The 17,348-nt window shown below is 38.2% G+C and overlaps 1 pseudogene; it reads left to right on the forward strand.

The window, feature by feature from the left end:
* Positions 1 to 4,306: 4,306 nt before the first annotated feature.
* On the forward strand, positions 4,307 to 4,392 carry LOC125090111 (uncharacterized; annotated as a pseudogene).
* Positions 4,393 to 17,348: the final 12,956 nt, after the last annotated feature.

Consider the following 17,348-nt stretch of genomic DNA (forward strand, 5'->3'; position numbering starts at 1 on the left):
CCCAGACATCCCTCAGATGAGATTTTAGTAAACAAAACAATTCATTTAAAAGTGTTAATTTTTTTTCAATAAGTAGAAATATAAATCATACCACCATCTTAACACTAAAAAGAGATCTAGAGATGGCCAAACAGAAGAAAAGATCTTCCCAGCCATTGAGATCAAGGTAATTTGGGGGGTGCCTGGGTGGCTCAGTGGGTTAAAGCCTCTGCCTTCAGCTCAAGTCATGATCCCAGGGTCCTGGGATCGAGGCCCGCATCAGGCTCTCTGCTCAGCAGGGAGCCTGCTTCCTCCTCTCTTTCTCTGCCTGCCTCTCTGCCTACTTGTGATCTCTATCTGTCAAATAAATAAATAAAATCTTTTTTTAAAAATCAAGGTAATTTGGGACAAGGGAACTAATGCACCAAAGCTCCTTTTTATTCAACTTCAACAATAACCACTGCCTGTGAGGCACTGTTCTTGGAGAATGGATGAAAGGAACATGGATTGAAAGCTGGGGGATCAGTTAGGTGACTATGACAGTGATTTAGGTAAGAGGTAATGAAGGTCTGACAATGATACCAGAAAGGGTAAAGAAAAGGAAGCTGATCTGAGAGATTATACATTAGCAAAACTTTAAAAAAGAACTATATGAACAAGATCAGTTGAACATGGAAATAAGTTACAAGTTGAGAATATCTCCTAAGTTTATAATGTGGACAAGTGGGTGAAATGCCCTTTCCTGCATGTGTTTGCATGCCACTATGTATTGAGAGGTAAGAAGTTATGGCAAATGATGAGTTTGGTTTTCTTGAACTCAGGAGTATTCAGAACACTCAAAAGAAACTATTTTAGTACAATTGACCATCAGCATGTCCTACTGACAGCTGTGCTATTTTAGATTCAAGCAGGACTTTTCTTATACTTGTAAGAACAAAGTTTGAATTTGCAGAAAAAGGGAGAGTTGTTTCCCTCCATAAATCTGAATTAAAAGTTCTTACTATTACTCAACTCATGGAGTTTTACTACTAACTACCTCTCATCTCCCTGAGAGTAGACACTCTCTCTTACTCCTCTCTGTATCTTTAGAACCTAGAATTTGTACCTGGCCCAAAGAAGGAATTCAGGAAATATTTGTTGAATTAACTAATTAATTAAGGTTAAACTAAATCTCTGTCCTATTCCCAAGAGTCTACATGACTACTGGAAAAGAAGCCAAGCCTGTAAATCAAGATCTTGGGTACAGGAAAAGAGAAAGAAAGAGCTAGAGAAACAATCTTTCCAATCTCACAAAAGCAGGTGACATCTCCAGAAGACAGCCAATTGTTTTCTCCTACACACATCACCTACCCACTTTATTTCCCATGTGGAGTCTTAGACCAGAGATGAGCACCTGTTTTGAAGAGGGAAAAGGAGAGGAAAGAGAAAAACTACCACAGCTCCCACTGACTCATTAACTTAATAGTTCCAGGCATTTATGAAATCTAATTTTGTATCCTTTTGCTACTCTTACACACTTCTTTGTTTTGATTCAAACATGCTTGAAGAGTGTTCACTCCTTGAAACCAAATGGTTACTGAATTTAGCACATAATGGATATACAAAGCTAATGAAAATGAAGGAAGAATAGAAGAAGGAAGGATGGAAGGAAAGGAGGGAAGCAAAGGAAAGGAGGGAGAGAGGGAAAGAGGGAGGAAGGATTCTTTACAAAGATTGGCTTTCATGGATGAAACTCTGTAAGCCCAATGAATGTCATTTTTTCCCCAAAGCAAGTATTCCCAAATATTCTACAGAGAAATTCACTTGGTTCCAAACCTGAAGACCAGCAGCAACATTTGAAAAAGTAAAGATGGCCCAAATTTGGGGTTGGTGCTACATCTGTTCCTAAACGGTGACCCCAGTCACTGGAGGAGTGAATCTGATAAGAGAAAATATAAGGGATATGAGCTGGCTACTCAATCCTGGCCACAGCCTATCGCTGTTTTGGGAAAATAGAAAAGAAAGAGAGTGCATAGGAAAAACTGAATGCTGAATTAGGTAGATAAGGATTTGAAATGAGCCTGAAGAATGAGCTGATTCATAAAATCCATGGAACAGATCACTTGGGACACTCTACTAAGACGGTGCTATGACTCAGAGATATCTAAACACAAAGTTAAAACTCACTTCCCATTTTTACTTCCATTAGTTAAAAAATGCAGCTTGAAAACTTGAAAAATATACGTCATCAAAGAATTCTCTGGAGGAGTTGGAAAATCACCTGTCTCCAGCTGGTACTTTGCTCTGTTAATGATTTGTATATATGTGAACAAAAGGTTCAGTGCTCCTATTAATTACCTAAAAAATGATTAATTTCCTTTTCGACTATGGAATTAAGGAATCAAGAGGTAGATCACCTTTAAGCCTTCTCTGTATCATGGAAACCAGAAATAAGTATCATTCCTTGTGCACTCACCATGTACTTTCCCTTTTTTTTTTCTGCTAACATTCTGCATGCCCACATAGCAGAATGAGAAGAGACGAAATTCACATTCATCTTGATTTTGCTCAAATCCTAGAGGTGGAAATGATGGGCCACAAACTTTCTAAGGCAGAGCACATATGTAGGTAATCACACCCTTTACTTCACCATCACAATATCCCCTTCTTCCTATATTCTCCATATTACTCCCTACACATGCACTTCACCTGTATTTGCCACAGAATCCTCAAAATGTCCACAGCATTTGTTTAAATGCCATCAGGCTATTTTGCCTGTGGTTGGGGTCTTAACTTTAATAGCCTCCAGGCTTGCAATTCACTGTCCTGTTTATGACTTCTACTTTAAACTGTAATTTGGATTTTCCTTATTTTCATTGCCCTGTGCAAATATCTCACCAGACAAAAACATTGCTCCTGGAGCACTCTATCATACTATTCCAACTGCCAACATGAAAGGCTCAATGGAAAGTTCACCTCCATTATGTAATGCTGAATAGAATTTAAACCAAATAGGACACTGAATAATACCATTTCCATTGCTCTGAAATTTGTTTATGCAAGTTATTGTGTTCACGAATTGTAATTGCTGCCCTCGTAATGACTTAGATGGAGATGTAAAAGGTAGGCACTCAAGCTTGCGAAGAACATGAAAATATGGAGAAAAACACTATTGAGTGAAGTACAATAAGCAACTATCTATTAACTATTATTAAGGTGCTTTATACTTCATATCATTTTATCATAAAACATACCTGTAGAGTGGCTATGGTTATTATCATGCCTGTTTCATAGAGAAATGTATTAGGCCTTATCATCTCTAAGGCATAGGTGAAAATCCATTGCAGTTGAGGGAAGGGAACGGAAAAAATCTACTCCTGGGAAAGGGGCCAGAACATATGTTGGACAAATACCATTAGAGATCACCTCTAGCTGTGAGGAAGGAAAGAATTCCTAGAAGACTCCATCCCCAAGACCCAGAACAGAGGGCTTATATACACTAAGGCTTAAACATAACAACAGAAAATATGACCCTTCCTCTGCAACCACCACCAGGCTAACAAGAATCAAGTATTAATAGTAATCTACTGCTAGAGAAACGAAACAGAAAAGACCTCAAGCTGATTGTGGAGTACATACTGAGAAAAAATGTCTGGCCAATCAGCCCCTACCTTAAACGAAAAGAAAAGCTAGAGGAATGTGAAGCCTATGGTGAGGACATTATAGGTTGAATTTCCCACACACACACACACACAAAAAGTCAAAATCCTAAGCCTCAGTACCTCAGAAAATATCTTTGTTTGGAGATAGACTTTTCATAGAGCTAGTCAAGCTAAAATCAGGTCCTTACAATGAGCCCTCATCTAATATAACCGGTGTCCTTATAAAAGGGGAAAGTTGGACAGAGACAGGCATTCATAAAGAAAAGATTATGTGAAGAGGCATATGGAGAAGATGGCCATCTAAAAGCCAAGGATATAGGCCTAGAACAGAACTTTCCCTCATAGCCCTCAGCAGTAACCAACCCTGGCAACACTAGGACTTCTAGCCTCCAGAATTGTTAGACAATAAATTTCTTGTTAAAGCCATTTGGTTGGGGATACTTCATGGTACATCTCATGCACACTCTCTCTCTCAAATGAATAAATAAATAAAATCTTTTTTAAAATTCAACAAAAAATTTTAAAACAGAAAATTACAAAAATACATGAAAACAAATGCTTGTTCTTAAATATCAATAAGATTAACAAACCATCTGTCAGAGAAGGAAAAAATTGCTAATTACCAATATCAGAATGAGAAAGGTGATGACACAACAAATTCTTCAGATATTAAAAGGATAATAAGGAGCTTTGCTCGGTGGCAGTATCGTAGCCAATGAGGTTTATCTGAGGCGTGATTGTTGCTAATTGAAAAGGATAATAAGGAAATATTATATGGGGCGCCTGGGTGGCTCAGTGGGTTAAGCCGCTGCCTTCGGCTCAGGTCATGATCCCAGGTCCTGGGTTCAAGCCCCACATCGGGCTTTCTGCTCAGCAGGGAGCCTGCTTCCTCCTCTCTCTCTGCCTGCCTCTCTGCCTACTTGTGATTTCTCTCTGTCAAATAAATAAATAAAATCTTTAAAAAAAAAAAGGAAATATTATAAATAACTTCATGCCAATAAATTTGACAACTCAGATGAAATGGACAAATTTCCTGAAAGATACAAACAAAGTTCACTAAAGGAAACATCCATCTCCTGAGTAGCCTGGTATCTCTCAGAGAAATTGACTCAGAGTTAAGAGCCTTCACACAAAGAAAACTCCAGGTTTAAATGGCTGGTGAATTCTATCAAGCATTTATGGAAGAAATAATAGCGCTCTACACAAAATTTTTCAGAAAATTGAAGAGGAAGGAATACTTAACTCGTTCTATAAGTCCAACAGTACCCTGACAGAGATAGAGATGAAAGAGACATTATAAGAAGACTACAGAACAATATCACTCATGATCACTATACAAAAATCTTCATCAAATATTAGTGAGTAAAATCAATAATAAATCAAAAGGATAATATATCATGGAATATATCTCAATTCAGAGCTGATTTAATATATGAAAATCAATATAATTCACATCAACTGACTAAAGAAAAATCATATGATAATCTTGATAGGTGCAGAAAAGGCCTTGACAAAATTCAAAATCTCTCATAATACAAACTCTCAGTAAACTAGGAATATAAAGGAATTTTCTTAGCCTGATAGCATGTAATGTTCTAATGATGAAGGTGGAATGCCTTTCAGATTGGGAACAAGGCAAGAATTCCATTCTTACTACTCCAATTCAACATTGTACTGAAAACCCTTGCCAATGTAATAAGATAAGAAAAATAAATAACAGGACTATGGATTAGAAAGGACAAAATAAAACTCTTTCCACAAATGACAAAGTTGTTTACATAGATAAGTCAAGAATTTGTCAAAAGAAAAATTAATAGAATAAATGAATTTATTAGAGTTACATGATACAAAGTCAACATACAAATACCAATTGTATTTCTATAGTTTAGCAGTAAAGTATTAAAAATTTAATTTTGCAAAAAAAAAACATTTACAACAGCAGAAAAAATGCTTAAAGATAAAATGTATTAACTATATATATGCTGAAAAATACAGAACACTGATCAAAGACATCAAAAAATATTTGGATAAATGGATATACATACCATGTAAACAAACTGGAAGACTCAACATTGTTAAGAGGTTATCTTTCCCAAATTGATATATACAATACAATAAAAATCCAATGAGAAAGTTCTATAAAAGCTAATTTTTTAAAATTCCATGTAAATGCAAAGATATCAGAATAGCCAAGACAAGTTTTGAAAATAAGAACAAAGAAGGCCCCATACTACCTGGTTTCAAGATCACTGTAAAGCTATAATAGTCAAAGCAATGTTACACTGAAGAAAAGTATACATACATAGATCAATGGAAAAGAATAAAAAGTCCAGAAATAGATTTTGCATATGTAGTCAATTGATTTCACACAAAGATGCAAAGGTAAGTCAATGGAGAAATCATAGTCTTTCTGCAACTACTGCTATAAAAAAAAAAATCTATTGCTATAAAAAACTATTGCTATAAAAAATTACATAAAAGGGCACCTGGGTGGCTCAGCGGGTTAAGCCGCTGCCTTCGGCTCAGGTCATGATCTCAGGGTCCTGGGATCGAGTCCCGCATCGGGCTCTCTGCTCAGCAGGGAGCCTGCTTCCCTCTCTCTCTCTCTCTCTCTCTGCCTGCCTCTCTGTCTACTTGTGATCTCTCTCTGTCAAATAAATAAAATCTTTTAAAAAAAATTACATAAAAAATATAAAAATCAACACAAAACAAACAACAAAAAAAGAACTTAGACCCATACATTGCTCCCTATACAAAAATTAACTCGAACTGGATCATAGGGGAGCACCTGGGTGGCTTAGTCGGATGAACATCCAACTCTTGGTTTCAGCTCAGGCCATGATACCATGGGTCATGAGATGGATCCCCGTGTTGGGCTCCTCACTCAGCAGGAAGTCTGCTTGAAGATTCTCTCCCTCTGCCCCTCCCTCCATTCAGACTCTCTCCCTCTCTTATTCTCTCTCTCCCAAATAAATAAATCTTAAAAAAAGAATTAGGGGGCACCCGGATGGCTCAGTCAGTTAAGCATCTGCCTTTGGCTCAGGTCATGATCCCAGGGCCCTGAGATCAAGTCCTGTGTTAGACTCCCTACTGAATGGGAGCCTGCTTGTTCCTCTCCCTTGCTTTTCCCTACCCTGTTCATAATCTCAATCTCTCTCTCTCTCAAATAAACAAAATCTCTTTTTTTTTAAGATTTTATTTACTTATTTATATATTTGACAGAGAGATGGAGAGAACACAAGAAGGGGGAACAGCAGGCAGAGAGAGAGGGAGAAGCAGGCTCCCCGCCGAGCAGGGAGCCCAATGTGGGGCTTGATCTCAGAACCCTGGGATCATGACCTGAGCCAAAGGCAGACGCTTAACCAACTGAGCCACCCAGATGCCCCTAAATAAAATCTTTTTTTTTTTAATGTTTTAATTGGATCATAGGACTGAATATAAAATACAAAACTATAAAATGTCTAGAACACATAGGAGAAAAATCTTCGTGACCTAGGGTTAGGCAAAGATTTCTTAGATATGATACCAAATGCAATACCCACAAAAGAACAAGTCAGTCCATTTTATTTCATCAAAGTTGAGAACTTCTACTATTCAACAATGTTAAGAGAGTGAAAAGCCCCGTAGCCTGGGAGAAAATATTTTCAAATCACATCTGACAGAAAAGTTGCATTCAGAATTCACCAAGAATTTTCAAAATGTAATAAGAAAACAAATAACACAAGAAAAGATATGGGCAAAAGATTTGGATACCTCTCCAAAGAAGATGCAAAGACCAAACAAAAATCATGTGAAAAGACTCAACGTTATTAATCATTAGGTAAGTGCAAATCAAAATCATAATGAGATACTATCATACACCCATACACCCATGAGAATGGCTAAAAAGGAGAAAATAACTAACAATGCCAAGATTTGGTAAGAATGTAGAGCAACTAGGACTTCCATATATTCCTGGCAAAAATGCAAAGTGGTATTGTCACTTTGGAGAACAGTTTGCCAGTTTCTTATAAAGTTATATGTATACATTATCAGACAACACAGCAGTCCCACCACAGCTACTTACCCAAGTGAAATGAAAATCTACGTTCACACAAAAACCTGTACACAAACATTTACATCAGTTTTCATCATCTTTGCCAAAAACCGGAAACAACCAAATGTCCCTCAGCTGGGGAAGGGATCAGCAAACTCTGGGATTCTACACAGTGATACACTGCTCAGCAATTTTTTTAAAAAGAATCGATACATGCAATAAGATGGATGAATCTCAAACACCTTCTGCTAAATGAAAGAAGCCAGAGTCGGAATGTTACATACCATAAGATTCCATTTATTTAATATTCTTATAAAAACATTTTAGAGGGGTGCCAGGGTGGCTCACTTGTTTGAGCGTCTGACTCCTGGTTTCCGCTCAGGTCCTGATCTCAGGGTCGTGGGTTCCAGCCCCGCATCAGGCTCCACACTTGGCAGGGAGTCTGCTTGTCCCTCTCCCTCCCCCTCTGCCCCTCCCCCTGCTTGTGCTCGCTCTCTCTAAAAATAAAAAATATATATATTTTTAAAAATTACGGGGACGGGGCGCCTGGGTGGCTCAGTGGATTAAACCTCTGCCTTCGGCTCAAGTCATGATCTCAGGGTCCTGGGATCAAGCCCCGCATCGGGCTCTCTGCTCAGCGGGGAGCCTGCTTCCCCCTCCCCTGCCTGCCTCTCTGCCTACTTGTGATCTCTCTCTCTGTCAAATAAATAAATAAAATCTTTAAAAGAAAATTACGGGGACAGAAAATAGATGAATGGTTGTCAATAGGGAGAGGGGTTAACTAAAAAGGAACACAGGGAGTTTGGGGAGGGGGAACCCGTTTATATCTGGATTGTAGGAGTGGTTACAACAATATATTATTGTCAACACAGAACTGTACACTATAAAGGGTGGATTTTACTGTATATAAATGATAACATTTTTTAGAGGGGAGAGGGGCAGAGGGACAGGGTGAGAGAGAATCCCAAGCAGGCTCTATCCTGGGGGTCAGTCTTACAGCCCTGAGATGGTGACATCAGCCAAAATCAAGAATTGGACACTTAACAAACCGAACCATCCAGGTGCCCCTAAATGATAACATTTTTATTTTTTTTAAGATTTTTTTTTAATTTATTCGACAGAGATCACAAGTAGGCAGAGAGGCAGACAGAGAGAGAGAGGAAGGAAAGCAGGCTCCCCACTGAGCAGAGAGCCCAACACGGGGCTCGATCCCAGGACCCTGGGATCATGACCTGAGCCAAAGGCAGAGGCCTTAACCCACTGAGCCACCCAGGTGCCCCTAAATGATAACATTTTTAATGGAAAATGTTATTGTAATGTAGTAACAAATGATTAAGACTAACCACAGAAACGTTTAAACTCTTAAAATTATAAATAAAATATTTACAATACATAGAGCACTAACTAGCTGACAATTGCTCTACAAAATTCTCTCTAATCCTTATAGGAACCCATCAAATATTTACCATGACCCTTACTATCATATTAAGAAACTGATCTTCAAAAAAAAATAGAACCTCCTTGTAAGTTATGGAGCAAAACCCCAATTCTAAATCTTGGTTTAAAATCCCAAATAAGGGGCACTGTGCTACTATGGGCTTCATTTCTTTAAACCTTAGAACAAGAATATGAAGTTGGTAATCACATCTCTAGTTTACAGATGAAGCTACTGAGGCCTAAAGGATCACTTAACTATGCTAAAGCCCCAGAGCTGTTCAACAGTCATATTTTACCAAGGTCTACCTGACACTAAAGCCCAGACTGTAAATATGTTAGCACCTCTCAATCCAGGGTGCTTTTGCTCCCCTCTCCCCATCCCAGGGGACATTTATCAATGTCAGAAGAAAATTTTTGGTTGTCACAATGGGGGGGGGGGGGCAGAGAAGATCTACTGACATCTAGGGCATGGGGCCCAGGATGCAGCTAAACATCCTACAAGGGGCAGGGCAGCCTCCCACAACAGAGAATTACCCAGCACAGAATATTAACAGGGCCAAGCTTAAGTAATCCTGCATTATGCCATGGGATCCATGGAAGAAAAGAGTCAGGAAAAGGCACTTCATTAGGACCTCCTTCCATAGTCTCCATCCTGGAGTCATGCCTTTCCCAATATTAAAGACACGGCCTGGGATCACCATGTGTCTGATTTCTGTCCTTTGGGAAAGAGGAGGTTGAGGTGATACAGAGGAAACTTTGAAAAAACACAGGTGACTGTTGAATTGAAAGAGGGGTTTTGGAAAGTCAATACAGTTCAAGAAGACAATACAGAGAAATCTTGTAACTGCTGTATCAAGCAGCATGAAGCCCTGAGTCTTTGAGGGAGGGCAGGCATGGGGATGGGAATTATGTTCCCATTATCCACAAAATGAACATTTTCCTAACAATAATGCAGTGATTTCAGAAGCAATTAAAAAAAAAAATAAGAATCTTTCCCCCAAACTCTACAGCTTTTCTGATTTTTGTCAGCAACAAAGAATTCAGCTTCCAAAAGCAGGCTGCATCTCTGAATATTAAAACTCCCACCTTGGGAAATTTTTTAAGCCTTCTGACAACCCCTTCTAAAGTGATAAATGAAAGTCGCTCTACAGACTATAGTGCTCATGGGCCCCTTTTATCTCCTGAAGAAAGACAACACAGTGAAAACTTAGGAGCCGGAGACCAAATTACTGACCTTGAATCACCTTCCACACCACATCTGGCCCAACCAAGATAGGGGATTAAAAGCTTTAACTAGGAGCAACAGCAAATGATGTAATTTGATGATATAAAGAAATCCATCAAGGGAGAATAAACGGCTAGATCGGCTAGATCGTATTATTCATAGAGCTCTTGGAGTTTAAAAAGAGGCTAAATTTGCCTTCAGCTAAGTCCTTTCATGCTAAAAATCAACCATTCCACTTTCACCTCCTGCCCAGGGAACAAGCAATTCTAGGACCAAAGAACTGGTCCACTGGAGCTTGGGCTGTCTTAATGGGTTTATTATTTATCTGCCAAGACCTGCATGGGTGAACCCCGACATCACTCCCCCCGGCTTTATTGTTCTGATTTCCCTTTTTTATGATGGTGATTATAATGCCACATTGATACCTATTCACCCACGTCGTCAGTATGAGTTTCCCTGTTCCTCCACCACAGCCGCATTTCTTGTGCAAGCCAGCTACGAAACTTCCTCAATTGCCGTCAAATCCAAGCATCAAGGATCTAAGGCCCCAAACTTGACCGTAGCAAAAATGCACCATGGCACTTGCTTTGTGGCATTTTCCCTGGGACTCACAAATTGCTATCTTTGTATCTAAATCTGCTTCTCTCTGCCTTACTTTCTCCCTAACTCCTGACCATAAGCATTAACTACCCGTTCTCAGGCACTCGTTATATACCCGGCACTGTACTAGGTGTTTGACAAATAGAGTTTTACTCAGTCCTCACAGCAACCCATGAGGTAAGTATCATTACCTCTTTGTTACAGGTGAAAAAATGAAGGCTGGAGAGTTTTAGTAACTCAAAACAGGCAACATAAAAAGCAAGCAGCAGGTTACTCCTAAGTCTGTCTGACTCCAGAATCCATTTTACTACTCAGCATACAAGATTTATGGGTAAAAATAAAAATAATAAAATGTTAATGGTAGTTATTGCTAAAATATAAGGTGTTGACTAATTTTATGTCTTTCTTAATTATTGTCTATTTTTTTTTTCAATATTTAAAATTGGGCAGGGCACCTGGGTGGCTCAGTGGGTTAAAGCCTCTGCCTTTGGCTCAGGTCATGATCCCAGGGTCCTGGGATCATGCCCCGCATTGGGCTCTCTGCTTGGCGGGGAGCCTGCTTCTCCCGCTCTCTCTCTCTGCCTGCCTCTCCGCCTGCTAGTGATCGCTCTCTCTCTGTCAAATAAATAAAAATTTTTTTAAATCTTTAAATAAATAAATAAATAAAATTGGACATACAAAATAGAGTAACAGACTGGATGCACTCTTACATCTAGAACAACAAAAAACAAGTGAAATATGTGAAACAAAAGTTTTCAAGATACTGGACATTGGGCAACAAAGGCAGTGATTCCTAACAGGTAGGAAACAGTTAAGGTTTGCCTCAGACCTCTGCACACAGAGAGGAAACCAGGCAGGACATGGCAGACTCCCTGAGCTGAAAAGACAAATCTGAGTCCAGTGAAACCGAAGTGCCTGGAGTTCATAGCACACAGTACCAGTGAGAAAGGAGGTACACAGAGAGAGAACTCCAGACATCTGTAGAGGGTATTCTTCAAGTATTTAGTGAATTCTGATCAGTACATACATGTGAGGAAACTCTCTGGATAAGGGAAAAAAACTAAAAAGATAAAAGTATCCAGTGTTCCAATTGAGCTGGGAATAGTACCTATTCCCACCAACCAGACTAGAAAATCACATGACTCACAGGTCATAGAGTAGAGGACACAGTAGAGTCTTGTCTCAGTAATGGTAAATAATTATCCCTGGAGAGCTCGGCTCAAGTCCCACCTAATATTTCTTTTTTTTTTTTTTTAAGATTATTTATTTATTTATTTGTCAGAGAGAGCAGAAGCACAGAGAGCTGCAGGCAGAACAGGCAGCGTGAGAAGCAGTCTCCCTGCTGAGCCAGGAGCCCAATGTGGGACTCGATCCCAGGACTCTGGGATCATGACCTGAGCCAAAGCTTAATCAACTGAGCCACCCAGGCGTCCCCCACCTAATATTTCCTAAAAGCAATACCCTAAAGTATCAAACTACTTACAAGCAATTATATGTGTCCCAGAACAAAACTCAAAAATATTTATAGGGATACAAAATATATCCAGCCCTCAGTAAAGCAAACATCACAATATCTGACAGCCAATCAGAAAATGAACAGACATGCAAAGAGGTGAACAGATACAATCATAATGAGGAGAAAAATCCATTCAAACCGATTCAGAAATGTTAGCAAGACATTAAAACAGTTAGTATACCTATACTCCACATGTTTAGAATTTGAAGTACAGCCATGAAAGATTAAAAAAAAATCCAAATCAAATTTCTAGAGATAAAAAATTATACTGGATGAAAATAACAGAAGATTAGACATTGCAGAAGGGAAAAAAGTGAACTTGAAGCTAAAGCACAGAAATTACTCAAAATATATCATTGAGAGAAGAAAGAATCCAATAAAATTAAAAGAGCAGCCATGAGATGTAGAACAACTTCTAACAGCCTAAATGAGTAGACGGAATCCTAAAAGGAAGAGAGGGGGGAAAAATCATTTGCAGAAAATGGTCCAAATTTGATGAAAACTATAAACCCACATATCAAAGATCAAATGAATTCCACACACACAAAAAAATTTTTTAAACTACACCAAGACACACCATAATCAAATTGTTCACACCAGTAGCAAAGAGAAAACCTTAAATTCAGTCAGTGAAAAGAGACATGTTATGTAGAGAAGAACAAAAATAACAATGACAAAGGCACCTGGGTGGCTCAGTCGCTTAAGTGTCTACCTTCGGCTCAGGTCATGATCCCAGAGGCCTGGGATGGAGTCCCGCTTCAGGCTCCCTGCTCAGCGGGAATCTGCTTCTCCCTCTGCCCCTTTCCCAACTCGTTCTCTTTCTCTCTCTCTCTCTCTCTCTCTCAAATAAATAATTTAAAAAATAACACTGACAGATTTTTTTCCAATGGAAACAACACAAGGGAGAAAACAGTACAGCAACATAACAGAATTCTACACCCAGCAAAAATATCTTTCTAAATGAAAGGAAAGCAACATGGATGAAAGTTGCAAACATTATGCTAAGTGACAGAAGCCGGTGACAAAAATCCACATATATTATTTTAGTCTATGAATATGTCCAAAGTAGGGGTGTCTAGGTGGCTCAGTCAGCTAAGTGTCTGTCTTTAGCTCAGGTCATGATCTCTGGGTCCTAGGATCGAGTAACAGGTCAGGTTCCCTGCTCAGCAGGGAATCTGCTTCTCCCTCTCCTCCCTGCTTGTGCTCTAAATAAATAAATAAAATATATAAGGGGGAAAAAAGAAAATGTCAAAAATGGGCAAAACTTTACACAGTAAATAGTGGGTACCTAGAGCTGGGAGGGTTGGAGCTGAAGAGGTTAATAAATAAAAGGAACAGGATTTCTCTTCGATGTGACAGAAATGTCCGAAAATTAACTATGATAATGGTTGCACAATTCTGTGAATAAACCAAAAACCACTGAATTGTATACTTTGGTGCATGCATGTGAATTACATCTCAATAAAGCTGTTTTTTATATGAAAGGAGAAATTTTAAATTGTTCAGAAATACCAAAGCCAAAAAAGTCATAACAGCAGACCCATACTACAGGTTAAAAGCAGTCCTTTAGGCAGAAGGAAAATAATACTAGATGGAAATATGGGTCTACACAAAGGAGTATGAAGAACACCAGAAATGGTAAACAGCAAAAGGAATGATTTTTTCTTATTTCTTTAAATCTCTCTAAAAGTTAACTGTTGAAACAAAGTTATTAATAATGTATTATAGGTTTATTACACCTACATAAATGTAAAGCATATGATAATAAAAATATAAATTCTGGGAGGGGAGAATGGAAGTGTACTACTGTAAATTCCTGTACTTTCCCTTAAGTGATATAATATCATTGGACAGTAGATTGTATTCATTTAAGATGTATACAATAAACAATAAAGGGGGCGCCTGGGTGGCTCAGTGGGTTAAGCCTCTGCCTTCGGCTCAGGTCATGATCTCAGGGTCCTGGGATCGAGCCCTGCATCGGGTTCTCTGCTCAGCAGGGAGCCTGCTTCCCCTCTCTCTCTCTCTCTGCCTGACTCTCTGACTACTTGTGATCTCTCTCAAGTAAATAAATAAAATCTTTTAAAAAATAAATAAACAATAAAGCAATCACTAAAATGACAACACAAAAGGTGGCAGATAATAAGCCCAAAAGGAGATAAAAATAGAATCATAAAGAATAATCCAAAAGGAAGGCAGAAAAAGAAAAAGAAAACAAAGAACAGATGAGACAAATAGAAAATAATTAGCAAGATGGCAGGCCTAAACCCAACCAGATTAGTAATCACATTAAGTGAAAATGCTCCAAGTACTCCAATTCAAGGCAGATATTTCCAACTAGAAAGAGACAAACAGATCAGTAGAACAGAATAGAGAGGCTAGAGGCTGACCCACTGATGAATGGAAAAATCATTTGATTTTTTTTTACAAAAACATTAAGATAATTCAATGAAGAAAACAGTCTTCTAACAAATGAAGATCTATTATATATGGACATACAAACAAAACAAAATAATTTTTATATATAATAAATAATTTTTATATATATAATATAATTATATATAATATATATCATATATAGCTTAAATATATATATCTTAATATCTTAAATATATATAAATATATAAATATATAGATAATATATAAATATATATTTAAGATATATATCTTTCTAGATATCTAGAAAGATATATATCTTAAATATATATTTATATAGATAAATATATAAATATATATTTTAAGATATGTCTTAAAATATATATTTATATCTCATATATATATTTATATCTCATATATAAATATATATTTTTTATAATATATATCATATATATAAGAAAATAATTTTGATATATATCCCATACTATATATAAAAATTAACTCATTTGGGGGCGCCTGGGTGGCTCAGTGGGTTAAAGCCTCTGCCTTCGGCTCATCGGCTCAGGTCATGATCCCAGAGTCCTGGGATCGGGCCCCGAATCGGGCTCTCTGCTTGGCAAGGAGCCTGCTTCCTCCTCTCTCTCTGCCTGCCTCTGCCTACTTGTGATCTCTCTCTCTGTCAAATAAATAAATAAAATGTTTTAAAATTTAAAAAATTAACTCATTTGGACCCAAATATAAAATTAAGACTTCTAGAAAAGTACATAGGAGAAAATCTTTGTGTGACCTTGGTTTAGACAAAGATTTATTATATATGACACCAAAAGCACAATCCATAAAAAACAAATTGATAAACCGAACTTCAGAAAAACTGAAAACTTCTTCAAAAGTCACTATTGAGAGAATTAAAAGACAACCCACAGGGCACCTGGGTGGCTCAGCTGATTAAGCATCTGACTTCATCTCCAGGTCCTAGATTCAAGCCCCTCAGTGGGCTCTGCAATCAGTGTGAGTCTGCTTGTCCCTCTTTCTTTGCCCCTACCCCTACTAAAGCATTCCCTCTCTCTCTCTCTCTCTCTTTCTTTCTTCTTCTCAAATAAAAACTTAAAAAAAAAAAAGACAACCCACAACTTGTGAAAAAATTGGAAAGCATATATCTGATAAAGGACTTGTTTCCAGAATATATTTTTTAAAAACCCTCAAGTGCCAAAACTAAGAGAACAGAGGCACCTGGGTGGCTCAGTCGTTAAGCATCTGCCTTTGGCTCAGGTCATGATCCCAGGGTCCTGGGATCGAGCCCCGCATCAGGCTCCTTGCTCCGGAGGAAGCCTGCTTCTCCCTCTCCCTCACCCACTCCCCCTGCTTGTGTTCCCTCTCTAACTCTCTCTCTGTCAAGTAAATCTTTTAAAAGTCTTTAAAAAAAAAAAAGAGAACAAGCAACCTAATTTTTTAAATTAACAAAAGATTTAAGCAAACTCTTTGGCAAAAAAAAGATATATGAGGGGCACCTGGGTGGCTCAGTGGGTTGGGCCTCTGCCTTCGGCTCTGGTCGTGGTTCCAGGGATTCTAAGATCGAGCCCTGCGTCAGGCTCTCTGCTCAGCGGGGAGCCTGCTTCCCCCTTCTCTCTCTGCCTGCTTCTCTGCCTACTTGTGATCTCTCTCTGTCAAATAAATAAATAAAATCTTAAAAAAAAAAGATATATGAATGGCAAATGAGCACATGAAAGGATGTTTAATGGAGGGCCTAAGTGACTCAGTCAGTCAAGCACATCTGCCTTTGACTCCGGTCATAATCCTGGGGTTCTAGGATCAAGCCCCACGTTGGGCTCCCTGCTCAGTGGGGAGCCTGCTTTTCCTTCTCCCTCTGGCACTCCCCCTGCTTGTGTGTTCTCTCTCTCTCAAATAAATTAATACATAAAATCTTTAAAAAAGTAAAGATGTTCAACATCACTAGTCATTAAGGAAATGCAAATTAAAACCACAAGGACATAGCTCTACACACTTTTAAACTTAAAAGATGAACCATACCAAGTATTGGCAAGGACATAGAGAAACAAATTCTCATACACTGCTGGTGTGAATGTAAAATGGTAGAATCACTTCAGAAACAGTTTGTGTTACATCCACAAAAGAGACTACTACTTAGCAATAAAAAGAATGGTCTCAGATATACACAAGACAAAAGGAACTCAGAGTAATCAGGTCAAGTAAAAGAAGGCAGATGAAAAGATTTTTAATGAAAAAAAAATTTTAAGCTATACTGTGCAATTCTATTTATATAAATTCCAGAAAATGCAAACCAACTTGTACAGAAAGCAGATCATTCGTTTTAAGGGTGGCAAGTGGGGGGCAGGATGAAGAGGGACAAGAAGAAAGACGTATAAAGGGAAATGAGAAAAACTAGGGCTATGACTGATACGTTCAGTCCCTTGATTGTGGTATTGGGTTCACAGGTATATACATATGTCAAATTTTATTAAATTACATACTTAAATATTTGTGCCCTATATTAACTATATACAATAACTTCTATAACTTACT

Source organism: Lutra lutra, chromosome 17 (genome assembly GCF_902655055.1).
Source record: "Lutra lutra chromosome 17, mLutLut1.2, whole genome shotgun sequence".
NCBI lineage: Eukaryota > Metazoa > Chordata > Mammalia > Carnivora > Mustelidae > Lutra > Lutra lutra.